Genomic DNA, 16,982 nt, shown 5'->3' with positions numbered 1-16,982 from the left:
CTCCCAACCCTCAGAAAGATTCTGGTGCTCACCTCCGGGAATCCATAAGCTCAACTCAGTCCAAACACCAGGAACTGAATGCTCCTTTCCAGGACATCGTCCGGTCGCCATTTGAAAAGAGTCGCCATAATGACCCCGGTTTCTATGAAAACCGCAATGCTGCCTCCCCCTTAGTAACCAGGAATGGCTCCGCCCAGCCCTCCCTTACTTCCTCTCAAAGGAAGAACTCTTCACCCTTGTTTTCACCCAAGAAAGCATACCCATTAGAGAAACTGTCCCCACTACGAATGCAGAGCTTTTCTTTTTTTTTCCGCTCTGTGAACAAAGCATATCCCTAAAAGCCCAACCACATTGTACTCACCAGACCATGGTGGTATCTATGGAAATGTCGTCACAAAGATGAACATTGCTGTCACGGTGACAAATGAGCAATTTTATCCAATAATTAGCTATGCATATATAACCTCATCACGGGACTTTAAATTCTGGGACACCTTGTACAGAAACATCCTGAAAAAAGAAAATCAAAGGTTAAAAGTATTGTTTTGGAGATGCCGGGGCTCGAACCCGGGGCCTAATATATGCAAAACATGTGCTCTACCTCTGAGCTACATCCCCACACCTGGTAACAGCTTCATCAAAGCCCTTGTGAAGTCAGAGGAACCGCGCCAACGTACAGAGTCTCTGCAAGGGTCTGCATCAGGTCCTTTGAGCATACTGGATTCCAGGTTGAGTTTAGTGCTTTGATAGGATTCTTGGGACATTTGTTGCATGAGAAAACAATCTATTTTCAATCAAAGGAAAAATAATAACAATAAAAATAATAACAACAACAATTATAAGAACAAACCTTATATTCTTTGAAGCATGGTAAGCTAACAATGAATGATACTTTGAATTACTCAGTCCCATCAATTTTACTTCAACTTTACCTGCAGGTGGTTCAACATGCCAGTATCATGGGGAATTAATAATAATATGTTGCTGATATGCGGTCATGTTTGAGAGTATGAGTAGCTTCCTGAAACCCTCTCTAGCATACCTCCTTTCTCTTTTAAAAGACGCCTTAGTTTCCGGGCTTGAAAGGCAGTTTTTATAATCTTGGTCAGGCTGCTCATTTTGTTTCTTAACGTTGCCAATACTGTCCATCACTCCATTTACGGCAATAACTAAATGTGCGGTAGCTATTGGTTCACAAAACCCTAAGGTGCTGTCACTTTCTGCATGTTTATGTATCTCACCGCATGCTTTGTAAGTTTCAAAAATGAGAGGTTTTCTGAAATATGTCCTCTTTTCATACATCACCTAGTATATGTCTCAATATACAAAATCATTAAATAAATATTTCATGTATGTTCAGATGAGTTAGAAAAGTGAGTATTTTTAAAAAGAAAACAATCATTTTTTTTCATTTACATACCATCCAAGTTTCTATTCCCTCTCCTCAGCCCATTCCCTCTTCTTACCCGTCCCCCCAACCTTCATCTACTCCTCAGAGAAGGCAAGGCACATTGCCCAGAGGAATTAATACCTGGGGCTTTAATTTAATTCATTGGTCCATGTGTCTGCTTTTATGCCAATACCAAACTGTTTTTATCACTACAGCGCTATGGTGAAGTTTTAATTCAGGGATGGTGATGCCTCTGGAAGTTCCTTTATTGTACAGGATTGTTTTAACTATTGTAATTTTTTTTCACATGAAGTTGAATATTGTTCTATTAGTCTGTGAGCAATTGTGTTTGGATTTTGATGGGCATTTCTTTGAATCTCTAGAATGTTTTTGGTAAGATTGCCATTTATATTATGTTGGTCCTACCTATGCAAGAGCATCCATGAGCGTGGGAGATCTTTCCATTTTCTGATATCTTCTTCAGTTTCTTTCTTTAGAGACTTAAAGTTCTTGTCATATAGGTGTTTCAGTTGTTTAGTTATAGCTACCCCAAGATAATTTATATTTGTGGCTCTTGCAAACAGGGATGTTTCTCTGAGTTCTTTCTCTTTATTTTATCATTTCTATATAGGAGGGCTACTGATTGTTTTGTGTTGATCTTGTATCCTGCCACATTACTGAAGGTGTTTATCTGCTGTAGGAGTTCTCTGGTAGAGTTTTTGTGGTCACTTATATGTACTATCATATCATCTGCAAATAATGAAAGTTTGACTTTTCTTCCTTTCCAATTTGTATCCCTTGATCTCCTTTTGTTGTCTTATTGCTCTAGCTAGGTCAACTAATACTATATTGAAAAGATACGGAGAGAGTGGACATCCTTGTATTCTTCCTAATTTTAGTGGAATCACTTTGAGTTTCTCTCCGTGTAATTTGATGCTGGTTGTTGGCTTGCTGTAAATTGTTTTTATTGTGTTTAGATAGATTCCTTGTATCCTGATCTCTTCAATACTTGTACTCCAGATGGGACTCAAACTACCTCATATTCCACATATAGCACTTGGGGCATATACCCCAAGGACACTTCAACCTACCAGAAGGTCACTAGCTATTCCATGTTCATTTCCACTCTATTCCCAATAGCCCAAAATTAGAAACAACCTAGATGTCTCACAATATAATAATGGATAAAGAAAATGCTGTACACTTCTATAATAGAGTATTATTCTTATTTCAGAAAAAAGACATCATGATATTTGCAGGTTAAATGATGGAACTAGAAAAAAATTTCTGAGTGAGGTAACCCAGACTCAGAAAGACAAACATAGTATGTACTCACTTCTAAGTGTATATTAGATGTAAAGCAAAGGGTAACCAGGCTGCCATCCAGAGCTCCAGAGAAGCTAGGTAACAAGGAAGCCCCAAGGAGGGATGCATGGATCGCCCTGGGAAGGGGAATTAGATGAAATCCCCTGGGTAAACTGGGGGTGAGGCCGTGGTGAAGGAGAGGCAATGGTGAAGGAGAACATGAGGGAACAGGATGGTCATAGAGAATGGAGTGGGAAAGCAATGTAAGAGGGAACTTGATAGAGAGAGTCACTATGGTTTTAGGGAGAAACCTGGTGCTAGGGAAATTCCCAAGAATCCACAAGGATGATCCCAGCTAAGATTCCTAGCAGTAGTGGAAAGGGTTCCTGAACCAGCCTTCCCCTATTATCAGATTGGTGACTACCCCAACTATCATTATAGAGGCTTCTCCAGTAATTGATGGACTCAGATGGGCCTTCTGTATGTGGAGAGATAGTTGTGAAGTTTGGACTATCTGAGGGGGCCCCCAGCAGTGGGATCAGGATCTATCCTTGGTGCTCAGCCTTGTTTGTTGGTGCCCATTCTCTGTGTTGAGATGTGATGCTATCCTTAATGCAGGAAAGAGGGACTTGGTACTGCCCCAAATTAATGTGCCCTTACCCCTCGGGAGGAGTAGAGAAGGTGTGGGCTGCTGTGGGGATGCATGGGGAGTGTGAGCAGAGGGAGAACTGTGGTTGGAATGTAAAATGAAATTTAAAAAACAAATTGATGAATTTAAAAAACAACAGAACCCACCCCCCAAATCCTCTTAGCCAAGACTGGTGGTTCATGCCTACAATCTCAGCACTTAGCACGTGGAGAAAATAGAATGCAAGATACAATGATAAACATTATTCTTTATTTTTGTTTTATTATATTTTATTTTGTTGTGGTTTGTTGCTATATCTTAGAAGCCTTTTTTTTTAAATGAGAGACAGAAAGGAAGTGGACCTGGATGAAAGAGACTGGGTAGAGCTGGGAGGAGTAGAGAAAGGGAGTCAGGAGAAATTGTATTCAGATTATAGTGAACTTGAAAAGAATCTGTTTTCAATAAGTGGGGTGGAGAAAAGTTTTAAAAAGAGAAGATCATTGTAGGACTTCAAATTAGAGGAAACTTATTTAAGTTTCTGTGCCAAATGATAAAGTGCATATAAATATATATCTATATCTCATGCAACATGTGGAATATATCATACCTGAAAATATGGTTGCTATTTATCTGACAGTGCTGGTGAACATGGTGCATCTCACTGTGCACTTCTAATTTCTAGGTTTCATGCTGAATGTGAAGAGACAAAGAGAAGACAGATATGTGTAGCTGAGTCCCAAACTTTGCCTCATACATACCCTCCTGAGCCCATACAAGCATGCACAGAGGCAGAACCTTTCCCGCCCCTCTAACAACAGCCAAGGCAATGAACAGAGGCTGCTTTGTAATAAGGCATTTACTTTTGATGCTTTCCTCCCATTAGCAGGGCAGGGTTCTGGGAAGATAGCAAAGGAGGGGAAAGAGGAGAAGGGGGAAGAGAGGGAGAAAGAGAGAGAAGGGGTGTGGAGAGGGAGACAATGGGAAGAGTCAGGCTTCCAGCTAGAGTCAATTTACCATACCAAACAGCCTGGGAACCCTTTGGGACTAAGAGGTTATCTGGGTTGTTGGTGCATATTTTGAGTGTATTCACTCTTGATTTTAGCTCCATTGTAGCCAGGCCTACATTTTCCTCTAGCTTCATGTGCAGAGATTTCCAGGGCCAGTCCTTTTCCATTAGCTGAACTCAGTTGGCCCATCTGTATACTGGGACTCTGCCTTCTAATCTTGGCTCTCAGTGCCCTTTTCAGCAGGCTATGCTTTTGTTTATGAGTAGGTTATTCTTCTACCCCGATCTGTCTGCTCACGCTAGATATGGGCCATGTTGTATCTGCTCCTGGACTCTGCCCCATGGTTCTTTTGTGAGGCCCTCCATTTGCGCTCCTTAGACTGGGGAGGGGAGTCCCTGCTAAGTCTTTAGTCTTACTAAGTGCCTGTTGTATGCCAGGTGCTGTCTTCCATGCTACCAACTCCTCTTGGCCGCACTTGTTATAGATCTGCTTGGATTAAATGCCCCTTCTCCACCGAGTTTTCTGTGGCAGGAGTGGCACCTTTCTCTTGGTGTTCTTTCTCCTCTACCTAACCTCAACAGAGCAATGTGCTGCTAATCCCCTTCTCAATTGTCTGTAACTAGGTCTCTGACGTCAACATTCAAGTCTGCATCATTTCCAGAACATGGGAGACATACCTCCTCTTGGTACCATGCAGACTTAGGCCTGTAGTGAGGCTTTCCCTTCCAAACCTTTCCTGCCCTTTCTGGAGACTAGGACAATACTCCGTGCTTTCCACTGCCCTCCACTCTGCCTCAGCCAATGGATCCTGAATAAATAGCTGCGGTGGATTTAGGAGGTTGCCGGGGCAGTGGGCCTCTGCCTGTGTTTAACAGTACCTGAACACACTTTAAAAAAAAAAAAAATGGAGAGCTCACCATCAGATTCAGACTCCTTCCCTTCTATTGGGAAATCCTTCCTTGAAAGGAGCTGAAGTCCATCTCTGAGACCGGGAGTCATACGTAGTCAGCTAAAGAAAGCTCATGGACACCAGGCAAGGCACCCACCCCCTCAGCTATAGGAATTGTATCCAGAGTCAGATGATCAGCTCCAAGCGATATAGAAATTGAATAAAGGGTTGGATCCTCTGATTTGACTCAACAGTCCTGGTCATTACCTATGGACCTCCCCGACCTTAGACTCCGGAATATGGTGGCTGAGGCCATGACTCGAGTCTTCCCAATGCTGACCACCTATCTGCAGGCTGTTCGTGGCTAGTTTCTGGAACAGAAGCTTCTGACCCTGAAACTTTGGTGTTTCGCTCCTCTACCACTATGCCTTCATTCCACGTCCCCTCATTCCTCCCTGTTCTGATTGGTGTGAAAGGAAAGGCAGATGACATTAATGCCCACTATGTGACAGATACTTTCTTACATGCTAGCTACTATGTCTCATAATGCTGTGCAAGCATGTAGCATTGTTATTCACATATGATGAACATAGTAACTGAGACCTAAAGCAGTGGAGGTATAATTTTAGTTTTGCATTGCTCTGGTTATGGTAGCAAGCTTAAGAGGGCAGGTTTTAAAGCCAGATTTCATGAATTTGAATCTCAGCCCTTCCACTTCACAGCAGTGTGACTGTGAGCAAGTTACTCAACCTCTCTGAATCTCCGTGTTCTTACTTCTAAAATGGTAGTAATTATGCTAACAATTTAAGAAACATTGTGATGACTGACTATATATAACACCAAAGGCCCAAGTTGTTAACATTGAATATCATATCAAGGATTTCTTATAACTATTATTCTGTTAATTTTTCTTGCTAGAATTTATTGAACCCCCCATTAAAGACTGGGTATGCTAGGCATTCTGCATTTAAGATGGTCCCTGACCTTAAACCAAGTGTGGTGGCTCATGTTTGTAATATCAGACTATGGGAGGATGAGGCAGAAAGATTGCACGAGTTCAAGGCATATCTGGGCTGCAGCGTGAAAGCCTGCGTCAAAATAAAAAAATGCGAGCCGGGCGATGGTGGCGCATTCCTTTAATCCCAGCACTCGGGAGGCAGAGGCAGGCGGATCTCTGTGAGTTCGAGACCAGCCTGGTCTACAGAGCTAGTTCCAGGAACAGGCTCCAAAGCCACAGAGAAACCCTGTCTCAAAAAAACCAAAATAAATAAATAAATAAATAAATAAATAAATAAAAAATGCGTAAGGATCTTAAATCTTGTTAGTTACACAAATGCTTCCTTTTTCTTGAAGAGAAGCTCAGGACTCAGGTCTCAGAATTGCCTAGCCTGAGGTTTCCAGCTCTGAGTAGTACAATCATTTCTGCAACTGGAACCACAGCTTGGTGGGATTGTGGGAAATGTGAATAAGGCAAATTGTCTTTATTAAAGGGTTAAATAAGACAAAGTCTTTTTTTTTTTTAATAATAGAGAATCCACTTGAAAAAAATTGAAATTTCCCCCGGGCCAGCACTTCTTCAAATCAAAATGTGTGTTCCACGATGCATGGTATTCTCAGAATTTGTGCTTCACTTACCAGCTAAGCCATTTAAGTTACCCAAGTGGATAAGCATGTCAGGCCCAGCTCTGACCCCTCAGGCTAAGGCACAGGCTCCCTTTTGTGGTAGAGATAAAAACCAAACCAAAAACCAAATGGGATTCTGCTCAGTGTTCTTGACTTTGATTGGGCACGGCTATGTGCCATTCTGCGCAAGTCAAACTTCTTGCCTTGCTAAAATGGCTTTGTGATTATTTTCTTGAGACTCCAGACCTAGTTCTATTTCTTTTCTTTTCTTTCTTTCTCTTTTTGTTTTTATTTATTTGTTTGTGTGAGGGTTTGTTGTTGTAGTTGTTGTTGTTTGAGACAGGGTATCTCTGTGTAACATCCAGACTTATTTCTAAGAAGAGTAAGGCCTACATCCTTACAGTCCTGCCCAAGAAGAGTTTAAAACAGTTCATAGCTTTCAGTCTCTATTCCTTTCCAGTGAATTTATCAGTCCCTTGAATTAGAAAAGGGTATGGATTTGGAGAGGATAGTGATGGGAGTGTATGAATCCGTGTTCTGAGAGCAAGGAAGACGCAGGATCTGCCTATGAAAAGCCATGAGATATTCTGTTCTCAGGGAACCCATGTCTGAAAGTGACACCCACTTCTGTTCCTCGCTTCATTAAGTCTGAAGGTGGTCCAAGCTCTTTGTTAAGAGCTCTCATGTGAGGAAGGAGCCTGAGCTTCTTCTGAGTTACTGTGAAAGTAGCCCTGTTGTAGACCTGGACGTCCCATTCCGTGGAGAGACTTGACAGAATCTTCCTTTGTATCTTTCTCTTGAAGCCACAACCCCCACTTTCTGAATTTCAAGGAGACTAATCCCTTGTCTTGGAGCTTGGTCCCATCCCAATATACAGGCAGTAGGATGGAGGACTCCTGGGTTTCTCCCTCTTTGTGCCAGTTCCTGTTGATCTCCACCAGGGATCTCTTCCCCGACTCTCCCAACTTTTCCAAGAATAAACCTTGGAACATGAAAGATTCCAGAAAACTAGGTGAGAAAGGCTCCCATTTAAACCTATAAGAAAGATTTAGGATGGGGAATATGGGATTTCCTTGGTGGAGTCTAGAACCTCTGGGTAAACCCAAGAGTATGAGCTTGGTGGGAGGACAAGGGATACCTTACCTCCAGGAAAAGAGGAGGCTTCGGTTCAACCTCCATTCCTGTACAGGTGACCCTGCAGTGGGAGTTGCTCAGTGCTTGCCATAGGACAAAGGATCCTTGAGAGGTACAAGCTTCTGGGCATAGCTCCTATGTTGGGGGTAGCTGCTGTAAGAATCCTATTCCTGGCCTAGGAAAGGAGTTAACCTCTCCTGGTATTGGTCAGGAAAGCTTCTAGGGGACCTAACTTCCCAGAACATGTAGTAAGATGATTACAATTTGAGTTAATACTCCTTAGGAGGAGACAGTGGGTCCCTGGCAGGGGGCTCTTGAGATTATAGATCACATCTGATCTGAAGCAATCTACCACAGGATGGAATAGAAGAGATAGGGGCAGTATATCAGCTATCTGAGTCACCCAAAGAGTTATGAATTTGGGCCACAGTTAACCTAAAAGGGGCAAGGAACCACTCACAACCAGACAAGCTATGTGCTGTCCTCACCTTCACATGGCAGGAAGGTATTACTATACTTGTGTGACAAAAAGAAATGGATGCAATGCATAAAAGACTTAGCATGACATCAGCAAAGCACTGTGCTCAGGGATTTGTACTTAGCCTAGTCCCACTGCTGTGCAAGATGGACCTGAAAGTATCACAGGGAGTAGATCCAACTGTATGTGGGCTTAGATGGTGTGGAAACTGGATTGGAACCCATGTTATGGCACCTGGTTGGAGCTCATGCTTGTGAGAATACTCTTTTCTTCTTGGTGGTTGTCAGGTAAGGAAGGACGTGTGGCCCACCTCCCCGTTCCCCTTGCACTTGAAGCCTCAAGGGTTATGAGCTCTGAGGGTTATTCTAACACCTCATCACTCACCTCTTTGCCCAGAAAATTGTCACCTCATTTGCCCTGAAGCCAAGACAGATGCAAATTGTTGAACATTTCTGGGAAATGCTGAAGAACTGTCAGTGGCTCTGCTATGGATAAAAAGGGAGGGAAGAGGCTAGTAGCAGAAATAACAGCCACATCAGGAGTTAGACATTTAAAGTCTCAGGAAGCTCTGAACATAAAGAAATCCAGACATGATCTCAAGTCAGCCTGGGGTGTTATAAAGTCGTCTAACCTGGAAGAAGAGATAAGGTGTGTGGGTAAGGCTCGAATGTAGCCAGAAGTCATTACTTTACCAACTATGGACTTCTGAGATTCAACAAAGTACCCAAAGCAATCTATCATGAAGAGGAAAAGTCAAGTGCACTAACTACATCAGCCATGGGGACCTCAAGGTAGTCAGGAAATGGGGGTAGAGGTGGGCCCTGTATGTCTAAGGTATCTAACAACACAGGCCACTCTCTTTCTTAGACATTTTCTTTCTTTTTTTGTTATTTTTGACTTATGTTTTTCTTTCTTCCTTTTATTTTTTGTGATTCTTAACAAAAAATAAAACTTGGAACCAAAAACATAATTCTTGATCATAATGTAAACTGTCTTTACCATACTAAAATAGGATTCTAATATAAGTTTTAGAATTTATTTATTAGTGGGCACAGTTTTAGAAGATCATAAATGACAGTAAACTAAAAATTACTGACTTTTCTAGTTGATTTTTCTGAAAGTCATATATCTATGCTTGGGAGCAAGTGAGTCAGATGAAAAACTGGAAAGAAAGGAAAGGGTTGTGTCTCAGTGAAAGATTGTGGGCTCATGCTGTCCAAGGTCCTGGGTCCAATTCTCAATATTAAGAAGTAAAAAGTAGAAGTAAGGTAGCAGAATATGGACAAAGACGAAGAAACTAAATTACAGAATTAATAAATTTTAAAGAAATAGGTTACTATACTGTATGAAGTAAGTAAGATCTAAGGATGGAATAAAATTCAGATCATTATTTGACTAAGGACCTATATTTTCCTCTGGGTGTGTTGAAAAGTGTCTATAATATATAATGCTAGCAAAAGCTGTGAGGGAACTGAGGCAAGAGGATCATGAGTTCTGGGCCAGCCTATTATATGGTGACAAATGATCCTGTCACAAAACAGAAGAAAGTATCCAAAGTCAAACAACAAGCATATGTTGTTTTATATTCAGAACCCATCAGGGGCTATCACAATGATGAACCTTGGGATGATCTTCTATACAGAAAAATTACTCAAAAGTTCATTATTCATTGACTCATGAATATTTCAGACCAAGAAGGCTTTAATGTCACCAAATAAAAAGGTATATCCCAGTCTAGAGTATCATATAAATGTCATCATCTGAGTAGAAAATCTTTTAGATTTTAGTCTTAACAACCCCCAATTTCTGAGTCACAGATGGTCATTTTACAATCTCTTCTTATCTTTCACATTATTGCTTACATCCTGTGAAAACAATAACTACTTTTAAAAAACTTGGCAATATCTCAAACCATTTTAGAATAAGGACAATGTATTGTTGCCATATGTGATCTTGTAAACAATCTTAATTGGGTTAAGAATGTAGCCCCAAACAAATTTTTTTCCTTTTTTACCCATTTTATTGAGCTATACATTTTTTCCACTCCCCTCCCTTTCTCTTTCCTCACGTTCAACCCTATTCTGCTCCCAATTTACTCAGGAAATCTTGTCTTTTACTACTACCCATGTAGATTAGATCTATGTAAGTCTCTCTTTGGGTCCTCATTGTTGTCTAAATTCTCTGGGATTGTGGTTTGTAGGTTGGTTTTCTTTGCTTTATGTTTAAAAACCACTTATAAGTGAGTACATATGATAATTGTCTTTCTGGATCTGTGTTGCCCCACTCAATATGATGTCTCTAGATCCATCCATTTGCCCACAAATTTCAAGGTGTCATTATTTTTCTCTGCTGTGTAGTACTCCATTGTTTAAATGTACCACATTTTCCTTATCCATTCTTTGGTTGAGGGGCATTTAGGCTGTTCCCAGGATCTGGCTATGACAAAAAAATACTGCTATGAACATAGTTGAGCACATGTCCTCGTGGCACGATTGAGCATCCTTTGGATATATACCCAAAAATGGTATTGCTGCGTCTTGAGCAGAGTTAGGAAGGGAAAACTAAACTGAATGCTGGGGAAAAGAAGGCTGATTAAGAAAGAAGTCATAGAGCCACCACCAGAAACAGCCATGCTGAAACTAATTCCTAGACTGTATCTGTCCCATAAAATCGATTCAATGAATCCTTGAATGGATTAAATAATAAATGGGTGGTCAGAGGAATGAATGAACCATTCACATTCTGAGCTTTACCTAGTCTCTAATCTCAGCTTTTCCACTTACCAACAGTGTGACCTTGAGAAACCTCCCCTTAGCCTCAATTTGTTGTATGTCTCACAGGGCTGATTTAAGAATTTTAATGAGATAATCTGTGTAAAGTGTTCAGCACAGTTCTTGGCATATAGGAAGAATAAGTGACATGTAAGATGATAATTACAAAGCTCTTTGTAAAAGTGCATACTTGAAAATATAAAAGATGGGTTCCTCAGCTATATCCTGACTGGGGTGACTGAACATGTCCTGCAAATCTTATACTTACTTTACAACTGAATAAAATCTCTCTCTCAACCCGCCCCCCCCGTATATGTGTATACATACATACATACACACACATACATATATATCTCAGTTTGATTATTCATCTAACTATTGATGAACATCTAATCTAGTTTGATTCCATTTAACTTTTGTGAGTATAGTCACGGTGAACATGGATGTGCAAGTTCAGTGGAAAGCCCCAAAAGTGAATGGGTCACCCTGGGTACCCTACCAGCATAAGCAAAAAGGGGAACTCACCGAGAGGAAGTCATTGATCCAGTCTGGCAGAGAAGGTGCACAGGAAGGGTGTTTTCCAGCACGTGGGCCTGGGCCCTGTGCCTGCTGGAAAAACAGAACCTTTTGATAGGAAACTTCCATCTGTTAAGAAAAATCTTAAAACGATCCTCTCCACCCACGCAAAATAACTCCAATTAGACCAGATCACACCAAACCCAAGATGCTCACGTTTAATGACTGCAATGTTCTTGAGAGTTCCAGGGAGCCGAATTAAAGAATCCAACTTAAACAGGTCAGGTACATCCCCCTCAATTCCCTCGTCCTAATTTTTTTTTCCTTAATTTAACTTTGTTCTTTGTTCTGACAATACCTTAAACAGGATAAGAGATACCAGATATTTCCATGCCATAGACACCGGCCAGAAGCAAACAGACCAACTATGCCAGGATGTGGCCAGCACATAGCTTTCTCAGATTCCTGCACACAGCCTTCTCAGGTTCCCTGCCCCCCAAGGATAATGCCCACAAATCAGCAGGAAGCAGTTTTGAGAATTCGCCACCCCAATTCCTTCTAACTGTGGTGTCTAATCTGCTGCTTTTTAATATAAGAAAGACCTTGGGAATGGTTTTTTGTCTCTTTAAGAGTCAAGCCATGCCCAGTCCCTCCCCCATCCATGGAGGCAATCTGATCTTCAGCTTCCTGCTTGAGTGCATTCTCTTTTCCATCTTTCTCTCAGAGAGACAGCTTTGCTTCTGCCTCACTCCCCACTTCTCGGCTCCCCCTTCTCTCTCTCTCTCTCTCTCTCTCTCTCTCTCTCTCTCTCTCTCTCTCTCTCTCTCTCTCTCTCTCTCTCCCCTTCACCCTTTCCCCTACACAACCCCCTAAATAAACATTCAACCTCACTCTGCATGTCGTGTCTATCCATGTTTCTGTCTTCTGCCTGCCCGCCATGTGTCTCCCTGAATGGGACCAGCCATTGCTCAGGTACCAGCATCCTGCTCTGCCTGGGGTCCACTGCCTGCTGACACATGGCCCGCCACCACCGCTCTGAGACCAGCAGCTGTCTCTGCCTGGGAGGAGGGTGGGGAGACAGAGAGAGACCATGCAAAACCTGTGACCATATGTTAACTAGCTTGTGAGAGTGGTTCTGACCCTTCCTGGAGAGGGGTCAGGACTTGGCAGGCTTCCCTGAGGTGGAGTCTGAACCAAGGCAACTCCAGGGGAAAGGGGCTTAGGATGGATGCCAGGGACTGGGATGATGCTTCCAATCTTCCCAGAATAATTGGATATAGGGGTGTTAGAGGCCTGGGGTCTCACTTTTGACCAAATATCCCACAACAGCCATCTGTAATTTGTTCATCAATGAGGAAGTTTAAAAACAAAGGGAATGCCTGTTCCTGATTACTGATTAACTCCGTACCTATTAACACTTAACTATCAGGTACAGACAAGAGCCCATCAGCAATTGTCATACATCTCTAGAAACACATAGGCGTACAAAAAAAAAAAAAATCCCACTAAAACCAAGATCGTTGGGCAATGTCGACGTTTATTCTTCAAAGGTTTTCCTAATTTTATGTTTTTTTTTTCTCCAACTCCTTTTCTTGTTGGGTGGCTAGGGAAAGAAAAATAGAAAAAAAAATCCTTAAAAGGGATTTTCCTCTTTCTTTTATTTTTTCTTTCTTTTTTTGATTTTCTTAAAATTAAGTTAGGTTTCTTCTACAAGATAGATTTACTAAGTCACAGAAGGTGCTAAACATGCAAAAGCCTTAATCACTTATCCTCATAGTGGAGATATGTATGTGTTAGAACACCTGAAGACTTTACAATAATCCATATATTCTTACATATAAAGTTTATATTTAAGAAATAGATTTAAAATATTGTTAAAATATTGTTATTGTCCACAGAGTGTTCTACGAATGAGGAGTAAGTAAGAATGGCATTCGGTTTTATCCTTATAGAACAAGGAAGTTTCATGTTTTCAGATGATTTTTTGAATTCTTGAGTTTTCAATTAAAGCTGACAAGATGAAAATACCACTCAGCTTTTAAAAGTTCAGTTTATGTTTTTCCAGGAGGTTGTTATTCTGAAGAGCAAACTGATCCTTTGAAGCTGGGAAGCCGGGATACACACAAACTCTAAACTTAGTCTTCCACCTTATTTTATAGCTATTTCTAGAAGACTTAAACTACAGGCTGCACAGTTTTTATGTGTGAAAGCATAGACTCAAACTGTTGCATCCTGAAAAATGTGTAATACTCACATTAACATAAAACCTGGGTAAAATCGAGATTGATATAGTGCCACATCCAATATTCTAGAATTAGCTTTAATGTAATTTTAGTAATTTTGTAAGAAGAAAATAATCTAGATACTATTATTACTACAACCTAGCATACAAACCATGTACATTATCTAAATAAAAGACAACTATTTGATATTTTAACTGCTGCATTAATTATCATAATTCTCTTACTAATACTTAGGTTTATTAACTGACTATGCTAACTTTCACCACTGTTCCTCTCAACTAGAAACCTCCGTGACTTACTTTCCTTCGATGGAAACATATTTTGTTCTGCGGTAGTAATTTTTTCCAGTTTTGATCTCTCAAACTTTTCAATTTCCGATATGTCAAGTTTTGTCAGCCATTTGAGTGAAAGAAGAACAACAAAAAATGTTACCTGATAGAACTATGATCAGATTAGGAATAACAAAACTTCATACAAATTCAAAATATCAATGAATACATTGTATGTTGGTTTTCAACAAGGAAACAGCCGGTCTTAGAAAGTCATGCTTTCGTAGGGTACTCTGATTGCAAAGATTTAGTCCTTTTCTGGTGGCAGCAAATGACAGCAGATGAAGATGCTCCAGAAACTAAGATACTCTAGAAACCCAGGGGAAAATAAAAGCCTGACTTTTAAAATCCCAGCAAAGGTAAAATGAGACTATGAGCATATTCACTTTCCAGTCAGCTACTTTTAGGGGATTTGGGAATGATGGTGAGCATCACACGCTAAAAGAGAGGCACACAACACTGTACTAATTTCTATTGAATGTCCAAAGTCAGTGTATTAGAACACTGCAATAAGACAGGGAAGGGTTTAACCTAGTCATTGCCAATTACATGTCTCAAAGTACCTTCTTGTAACCTTGGAGAGTGTATAAAAGAAAAAAGAAAAGTCACTATTTATGATCAAGACTCAAAAGCTTTAGTAGAATGAGGAATACCAAATACAGCTGAGTCCTAGTTCCAAAATAAGAAGGCAGAGCTCTTCAGCCAGGGCCTGGCTTTATCTTAACAGGGCTAGGACACAATCTACTGACCAGGGTAGACTACAGAGCCCTCTACCCCACCCCAGCCCCAGCTTCCATGTCTCAAATCCTTTCAGTCATGGGTATCCTAAGGCCTCCTTTGCCAGGTGAACATTGCAGATCTCAAAGCTGGGGTAATTGTCCCATCCACAGTGAGGACAGACCTTCACATACATCAATCATCAATCAAGAAAATGTAGGTTGGGTGTAGTGCTGCATGCTTTTAAGCCTAGCACTTGGGAGGCAAAAACAAGTGGATCTGAGTTCAAAGTCAGTCGTGTCTATATAGGGAGTTCTAGGCCCAACAGGACTACAAAGTGAGACTATGTCTCAAAAAAAAATGAATAAATAGTCAGATAGACCTCACCTTTGAAATGTATGTATAGAATTGCAGTGCTTGGTAAGCAGAGACAGGAGGGACAGGAGCTTAACACGGTCATTGTAGTCTACATAGTGAGTTCAAGAACAGCCTGGGATACATGAGACTGTCTCGAATAAGAAGACAGACCCACTGAAGCAGATTAGTGGTTACTATAGCATCTAGAAATCGAAATACAGGAGTGACTGCTGAAAGATAAGGAGTTATGTTTGTTCTTCATTTTCTCTTTAAGATGTGGGAAATGTTCTGGACTTTGATAACTCTGACAGTTGTATAATATTTTGAATATAATGATGCCCTGCTCCTGTATGGAGGAGATCCATTCATAGGGGTATGTGTGTGCCCGCTCGACTGGCCGGTCTAATCTCCAAAATATATAAAGGACTCAATAAACTAGACATTAAAATTCTAATTAATCCAATTAAAAATGGGGTACTGAACTGAACAGAGAATTCTCAACAGAAGAAGTTCAAATGGCCAAAAGACACTTAAGGTCATGTTCAACTTCCTTAGCAATCAGGGAAATTCAAATCAAAACAACTTTGAGATACCATGTTACACCTGTCAGAATGGCTAATATCAAAAACACCAATGATAGCCTATGCTGGTGAGGATGTGGAGTAAGGCAAACACTGATCCATTTCTGGAGGGAATGCAAACTTATGTAACCACTTTGGAAATCAGTGTGGCAGTTTCTCGGGATATTGGGAATCACCCTACCTCAGGATCCAGCAATACCACTCTTAGGAATATACCCAAGAGATGCCCAATCATACTACAAAAGCATTTGTTCAACTATGTTCTTAGCAGCATTATTTGTAATAGCCAGAACCTGGAAACAACCCTGATGCCCTTCAATGGAAGAATGGATGAAGAAAGTATGGAATATATACACATTAGAGTGCTACTCAGCGGTAAAAAACAAAGACATCTTGAATTTTGCATGCAAATGGAGGGAAATAGAAAACATTATCTAAGTGAGATAACCCAGATTCAAAAAGATGAATATGCTATGTAGTCACTCAGTAGTGGACTTTAGCCATAAACCAAAGACATTGAGTCTAGAGTTCACAAGCCTAGAGAAGCCAAATAACAAGGTGAACCCAAAGAAATATATATAGAGAGATTCTCCTGGAAATTGAATGCAAACAAGATTGCCATGTTGGGAACATGGGGGTAAATGTAGGGGTGGGGGATGGATGGGGGAAGGGGAGAAGGAGAGAGAGAAGGGAGAAGGTAAAACTGGGGAGAGTTTGGAAGAGTGGGGAGGTGAAGATGGAGGAAGGGCTGATATAGGAGCAGGGAAGAAGATATCTACATTAAGGGGCCCATTTTAGGGTTGGCAAGAGGCTTGCCTCTAGAGATGATCCAAGGTGTCCACGAGATGTCCCCAGCTAGGTCCTTGGGCAGCAGAGGAGAGAGTGCCTGAACTGGCCTTGCCCCACTATCACACTAACGATTATCTCGAGTATCACCATAGAATCTTCATTAGACGAAGGATGGAGATGGAGACAGAGACCCTCATCAGAGCAACGGACTGAGCTCCCAAGGTC

At 41.0% G+C, this 16,982-nt stretch overlaps 1 non-coding gene across 1 annotated transcript; it reads right to left on the bottom strand.

Moving 5' to 3' along the window:
- Window positions 1-546: 546 nt before the first annotated feature.
- Trnaa-ugc lies at window positions 547-618 on the bottom strand. Its single transcript has one exon. It is a non-coding gene; the product is annotated as a tRNA-Ala (tRNA).
- Between the last annotated feature and the right edge of the window lie 16,364 nt (window positions 619-16,982).

This window comes from Microtus oregoni, unplaced genomic scaffold (genome assembly GCF_018167655.1).
Source record: "Microtus oregoni isolate MIOR12 unplaced genomic scaffold, Mior012 000050F_016, whole genome shotgun sequence".
NCBI classification, from domain to species: Eukaryota; Metazoa; Chordata; class Mammalia; order Rodentia; family Cricetidae; genus Microtus; species Microtus oregoni.
The sequence above is the reverse complement of the archived record's forward strand: the minus strand, read 5'-3'. Positions and strand labels throughout refer to the sequence as shown.